We start from the raw sequence: 7252 nt of genomic DNA, 5'->3' as shown, positions 1-7252 counted from the left end.
CACCTTGGACCCATAAAGAGGAAGCCTGTGCATAAAGGCAACTTGGAGGAGAGCCAAGGGATGCGGAAGAGCAAAAATGGGCAGGGGTGGGGGGGCAGAGACAGAGAGAGAGAGGGAAGGTCCAGAGGGCGTCATTTGAAGCCAGCCCCACCCCCGGCTCCTTAGTCCTGGGAGCCAATAATCCCCTTATGCTTAAGCCAGTTTGAGCTGGGTTTTCTATCTTTTGTAGAAGAGACAGTCCTAATCAATACAAGGGGATTTTACTAGAATCTTCCTCTTTTTTATGCTTTTCCACATTGCTTGAATTTTCTATGGTGAGTCTGTCACATTTTCAGTGTTTTAAACATTTTAAACTAAACAGCCATCTGTGAGTCATCAATGGCAATGACCATGACTTTAGTAACCCCACACTTTGATCAATAGGAAGACAAAAGCCATTTGCCTACCATTATCTTTTGTTTGTCAGAATGTGGTATCCACACTCCCATCCCAGCATCCCTCACTAATTCCTAAGCTTTCCTTTTTTTTTTTTTAATTCCTAAGTTTTCTTTAAGCTTCAGGCACCTTCTAGTTATTCCATTCAATACACAGATCATTCTGACCAAGGGCCGTAGGTGTTAGAATGGACGTTATCATGTGCTGTGGGAGGTACAGAGAAAGAGAGGACAAGTCTCACTAAAATGGAGATGAAGGGCGCATTCCCGGCAGAGGGACCAGCTTGAGCAAAGGCCTGATAGTGAGACCACAGGGGCTGTGTGGTTAGCATAATACAAAGCAAGTGATTGCAAAATAGGGAGAAGACAGGTTGGAGCCTAAGCTGGGGAGGGAGGGCCTTGGATGCCAGGGTAAGGAGTTTGGGCTTCAACCTGAAGATGACAGGGAGGCACCGGAAGGATTCAAACAGAAGTGTCATCATGAGATTTTGAGATTGGAAGATATCTCTGACGATGGTGTGGATAATGGATGGGATAGTCATGAGACCACATAAGTAGACTGCAGTAATCCAAGCCATCAGTAGCGAGGGCCTGAGTTGCCTTGCATTTATGTAGCTACTCTGTCCGAGCCCTACCCAACAGCAGGCTTGCCTTGCTCTTTATGTCCAGGATCTGTTCATGCGGGGGAGAGGTTGCTCCGGTGCCACTCCAGAGACCTTGGTCAGAGACCTTGTGCTGCCAGAGCCCCTTTCCTTGGTTTCCCCACTATACCCAGATCCTGGCTCTAGTTAGGGTACGTGGGAGGCAAGGGGTGTCCATATCTTCCCTCATTCAATCCACCTGGCTGTGGAATACCCAGATTGGAAGCAAATCTTCAAATAATAACTTAAAAAATAAGTAAATCAAGACCAGCCATCACGGACTACAAGACCTTATATACACTTGACCTGGATTAGCCCATGTAATACTCTCAGCAACGCTGTGAGGCAGATTCCACGGCCATGTCCACGTGACCAATGAGAAACCCGAGTCTCTGCGTCATGACTGCGTAGATGCTAGTGCTGGAGGACCCCCGCCGGAAGCTGGCCTTCCGTTGGGCACTGCCTGAGGGTTGCACCCCCAGCTGTGAGGAAGGCCTCGGTCTTCACAGCTGGAATGCAGCCGCCTGCCTTCTACAGCTGCTCATGTGTCCAAGCTCAGCAAGGAGGTTCCCTAGTCTAGGAGGTCTCCAAGTTCCACTTCACCAGCATCCGCACCCCTGGAGGGGGTGGGGGGGGGGTGGGCAGCTTTCCTGCTTCCTCCTCTCCCTGCCCAGCATTCATCTCACCGCCCTGTCGTGATCGCCCCACTGTACTAGAGGCCAGCTCCTCTGGGGTCAGGCAGGCGGCTCTCCCTCACCCCGGGGTCGGGGTGGGAGCACAGAGCAGACTTGCAATAAAAGGTCAGACGTTGTGCGGAGTGGTGGGAGCCTCCCTGCTTCCCCGCCCGGGCAGCTGCAGGACCTCCTGGCTTTCCCCAGGAATGGGATTCCTCTCCCCGAACTCCCCAGAAACCTGCCCCCAAATCCCCGCGGAGGTCGGAAGAGGGTCTGCCCCAAGCTGCATGTCTCCTGTCATCCACCACCACCTCCCTACCCTCTGCCTTCGCTTTTCCCAGTAAAGATACCGTTTCAAAAGCAGATCATCTCTAAAAGAGGAGAGGGGGGTATTGGCGCTGACTCCTAGACCCAGGTGCCCACCCTGGAAAGAACGAGGAGAGGAAGACGGGGAGGGCTGACACAGTCCCTGGGCTGGAGGCGGACGACAAAGCCAGCCAGTCGGCTGCCCTCACTGGAGTCAGGACACTTGGAGATGGGGGAGTCGAGCAGCCTCAGCAGAGGGAAGGGAGCAGTTGTGGCGGGTGGTGGCCCGTGGTCCTTACGCGCAATAGCTGATCTAATCACTGGTCTCGAACGTACCCTGGGAAGCTTTTTGCAGTATTTTAAGCACAGAAAAGTGCTGCCTTTCTCTCTTTTGTGGCTCGAGCTGCTATTTAAGAAAGAAAAAAAAATCGATATGCCTTCTCTGCCTTTCAGTCTTTCCCCCCCAAAAGGTGTTTCTTTGGGGAAGGGGTGGGGGGGGTGGTGAGGACCGTTTTTGTCATTCATAAGCTGTGGTGACAAATCCTTGACATCATTCGCGGTTCCTATCGATCAGCTCCATCCACGGCACCAGAGGACAAATAGAAATCATTTGTCTGTCTTGGCTCCCAAACAACCCGAGACAAAGGGCTCCGCCGGCAATCAGCAGCTGGAGGTATTAGCAGTGGGTCAAGTTCGGAGGTCAGAGGTCAAACAGGTTGTCATCAGTTTCTCACAGCTATCAGAGCAAGGGCAGGGGAGGGGGCAAGTAAAACCCACCACCAACACAGCTGGTTCTTATTAGCCAAATCCTGCCTGCCTGTAAAGAGAGATGGGACAGCCGGGTCCACACCCACCCCAGGGACACCCTGGGGTGCCGGGTTTCATGGGATGGTGGGAGGGCTGGGGGTGGCGAGGGGCCAGGAAGAAAAAAAGCAAGATCTGAGCTCTGCCTGTCACTATTCATCCTTCCCTTTCCCAGGGGAAGCCCTGAGTTATTCTGTCCTGGGCCCTGGAAGAGAATGAGAGAGAGAGAGAGACAGACCTTGGGTTTCATTGGGAGTCTGAGCAAGCAAGTTAATCCTATAAAATTAGAAGTGGCTTAGATGGTCTGGGAAACACGGGATGCAGCCAGGGGACAGTTGAGTCATTTTAAGTCCCTGATTACACACCACCTGTTTTGGTTTCTGCTCCCACCCTTGGAAGGAAGAGCCCCAACTCTTAGGGTAATGAATCTAGAAAAAGATACATATGGTAAGAGGAGGGTGACAGATCCAGCCCCAGGGAAGTGACACCCATAGGAGGTGACCCAGGAATGCAGAAGCATGACTGGAAGGGTGACAGCTAACCACCCATTTCATTGAACACTTAGCACCAAGGGTCTGGGCCCACTGCACGGGTGATCTTACTTAAGCACCAAGAGAGCCCTGTGAGGGCTTATTGGTCCCATTGTACAGAGGGGGAGACTGAGGCTCAGTGAGATGAGATCACCAGTATTGTTGATGACATAAGGGATCCCAGCATGTATCTGAGAAGTGGACCTCCATGGAACAAAGGAAGGGGGCCTTGGAGTGGGGGGGAACATTCTTCAGGGAATAAAAGTGCTCCTAATGGGAACATGGTGGAAGCTGTGGGTTCCTGATCCTACCCGCTGCTCCCTTGGCATGTCCCAAACACCCGGGGCCTGTGTTGTCTTCTGAAGACAAAAGCACCCAGAACTGGAACTTGCAGCAGCAGAGGACCCCCACTCGGAGAGAAAGGTGACTCAGGAGCTGGGGAGCTGGTCCAGACTGAAGGGCAGGGCTTGCCCCTACTCACTGGTGCTAAATCCAGCTTTTGGGGGCCAGCCATCCCTTCCAGTCACGGAGAGAGCATGGCAGCTTCTCTCCAGTAGCACAGAGTCACAGAGAGACGGGAGAGGGCAGGGTTTGGGCGCCCTGAAGACGCGTGACTTGCCGCTCAGAGGTCTCTGCTGGAATAGGGATGCTGCTGGAATCCAGGGGCCTCCAAGAGACCTGGGGACGTGCTCTGATGGAGCCAAGGAGGGAATTCTCTGATCCACCTGTTACTTGTTCCAGCTCTCTGGGGATCTTTAATGAGAAAGAAAGGTAAAGGGGTAATAGGGCTGGGTAGGTAGGAAACTTTGAAGGAAACCTCAGTGATCCATGGGGGAAATGTCCTTCTGAAACAGGAGCGCTTAAAAAGAACTAAGGGCTCCGGGCGCCTGGGTGGCTCAGTCGGCTGAGCATCTGAGTCTTGATTTCAGCTCAGGTCATGATCTCAGGATCATAGGCTCGAGCCCTGTGTCAGTCTCCCCACTCAGCATGGGCTCTGCTTGTTCTGCTGCTCCTTGCCCTTCCCACCACACACACACTCTCTCTCTCAAATAAATAAAATCTTTAAAAAAAAAAAAAAGACTAAGCGTTCTGGCTATAAAATATACACATGCATGCAAAACCGGTGAACTCTGAATAGGGCCAATGGATCGTAACAATGACAGTTTCCCAGTTGGGATATGGTGCTGTTCCTACTGGTAAGATATTACCATTGGGGGAAACTGGATGAAATGTACGTAAGACCGATCGGTGTTATTTCCTACAGTTGCATGTCAGTCTACAATTATCCCAAAAGAAAAAAAAGTATAAAAAGAGGAAAAAAATAGTACGGAACATTCTGTTCCCTTAACAGATTTCTGTTCTCTGCTGTTCGACAGCAGCAGGGAAAAGCGTGGGCAGAAAAGAAGCCTCCATCCATCCAGAAGCTCTCTCTGTGTAGAAGACAGATAAGAATGATCTACCTTATATTTAATCACCCCATTATTATCCCATTTTTGAGGGGGAAACTGAGGCTCAGGGCAGTGTGTTCCTTGCCCTGTGGCCACAGTGGCTAAAATGGCATTCCACTTCCAATTGGCTGGCTAGGCTAACTCTGAAGTGTGCCTTTTGGGGCGCCTGGGTGGCTCATTCAGTTAGGCGTCTGCCTTTGGCTCAGATCATGATCCCAGGGTCCTGGGACCGAGTCCCGTGACGGGCTCTGTGCTCAGCGGGGGAGCCTGCTTCTCCTCTCAGTCCACCTTTCTCTCTGCTTGTGCTCACTTGCACATGTTCCCTTTCTCTCAAATAAATAAAATCTTTAAAAAAAATGTCTGCTTTTTCCCTCCATACCACTGGGTCGGTGGTGTTCTATTTCCAGAGCCCCATAAAGTGTGCTCTCCAAAGGTAGACTTAGCCCAGAAAGCAAACTGTGCCAGTACCACCAAGTATCCATTAAGCCCCTGGCCACCAAGATTATGCAGTCAAAAAACAAAAACAGGGACCCTGTCCTCAAGAATCTGACTTCGCAGAGACCAACACACATAGGGATGAGCTGGGCTTAGGTAAGAGGGACACAAGGGGCAGAGAAGGGGAGCCCTGTGGGGAGCAGGTGGAGATGGAGGGCCTCTTGGAAAGGGGCAGCTGGGTCTCTTTATCCCCGGTTTCTTCTTTATTGTGGTAAAATACACATAACACAAAATTTATCTTACTTATGTTTCAGGGTACAGCTCAGTGGTATTAAGGACATTCATGTCGATGCGTGACCATCTCTGGAAATCTTTGCATCTTGCAAAACGCAACCCCCGTGCCTATTGAACAAAAGCTCCTCCTCTGCCCTCCTCCTGGCCCCCCACAACCTCCCTCTACTTTCTGTCTCTAGGACCTTGACGACGGGCATCATACAGTGCTTGTGTTTGCGTGACTGGCTTACTGCATTCTGTAAGGGCCTCCGGGTTCCTCCACACTATAGCGCATGTCCCTATTTCCTTCCTTTTTAAGGCTGGAGGATCTTCACTTGTATGGGTGTACCACATTTTGCTCCTCTCTTCATCTGTTGATGGACACTGGGGTTGCTTCCACGTTTTTAGTGATTGTGAATAACACTGCAATGAGTGAGCACGGGTGTGCAAGTATCTCTTGGAGACCCTACTTTCAACTTTTGGATGATATATCCAGAAGTGAAATTGCTGGATCCTAGGGTGATTCTATTTTTAATTTTTTGAGGAAATGGGGCACCTATGTCTTAAAGATCATAAGGTTTTGGTTTTGGGGTGTTTTTTTTTTGGCTTTTTAAAAAAAATAAGTAATAGGGGCACCTGGGTGGCTCAGTGGATTAAAGCCTCTGCCTTCAGCTCGGGTCATGATTCCTTAAACGATAAAGAATATATATGAAGGCGCGCCTGGGTGGCTCAGTTGGTTAGGTGTGTGCCTTCGGCTCAGCTCATGATCCCAGGGCCCTGGGATTGAGCCCCACATCAGGCTCCCTGCTCAGTAGGGAGCCTGCTTCTCCCTCTCCCTCTGCCTACTGTTCTCCCTGCTTGTACTCTCTGTCAAGTAAATAAACAAAATATTTTTTAAAAAGAATATATATGCAGATTACTATAACCAACACATATGTTGCCGTTATCCATCATTAGCATGCCAATAATCCGCATATTGCCTCTTAGCTCCAAATCTACCATTGTTTGCCCTGCCTTGTGGTTCTGGAGCTGGACCTTATACATAGAGAAGTCTCTTATGGACTAGCATGGTGTTCTGCTCTGTGAGGAGAGAGCTTGAAGGGCACTGCACAGCATGGTGGGAGATGGGGCAGGGGGCTTCTCTTCCTGGTTCCTGTGTGCAAGTCTCACACCCAGCTGCCAACAGCAAATGGGAGACCCCGAGATGCACCCTCCCATGAGTTACGTGGCACCTCTGTGATCAGGTGCCTGCCAGCCATAGCCTGCCCTCTGTTGTCCAGCTCTGGTTGAAATACGACAGTGAACTTCTCAGGGGTCCACAGCCACACCTCCTCTCAGGCCTGTTGGGGGTCCCTTTTCCAAGTATGTTTCCAAGTGCTCTCTCTCTGTCTTTTTTTTTTAAGGTTTTATTTATTTATTTGACAGAGAGAGAGAGAGAAAGATCACGAGTAGGCAGAGCAGCAGACAGAGAGAAGGGCACGGGGCTAGACCCCAAGACCCTGAGATCATGACCTGAGCAGAAGGCAGAGGCTCAACCCACTGAGCCACCCAGGCGCCCCATCCAAGTGCTCTCTTAACCCTAGACATAGTAGCTGCTCCCCAAGTTTGTTCCTTTAGAGATCTCATTTACTCCTCTTAGAACTTAACTGCCTTTCACTGGTTAATTTTTTTATATTAAAATTTCCCCATATAGTTCCTGCCTCCTGA

This window comes from Lontra canadensis, unplaced genomic scaffold (assembly GCF_010015895.1).
Source record: "Lontra canadensis isolate GAN:19392208 unplaced genomic scaffold, GSC_riverotter_1.0 scaffold43, whole genome shotgun sequence".
In the NCBI taxonomy this organism is placed as follows: domain Eukaryota; kingdom Metazoa; phylum Chordata; class Mammalia; order Carnivora; family Mustelidae; genus Lontra; species Lontra canadensis.
Note: the sequence above shows the minus strand (reverse complement) of the source record.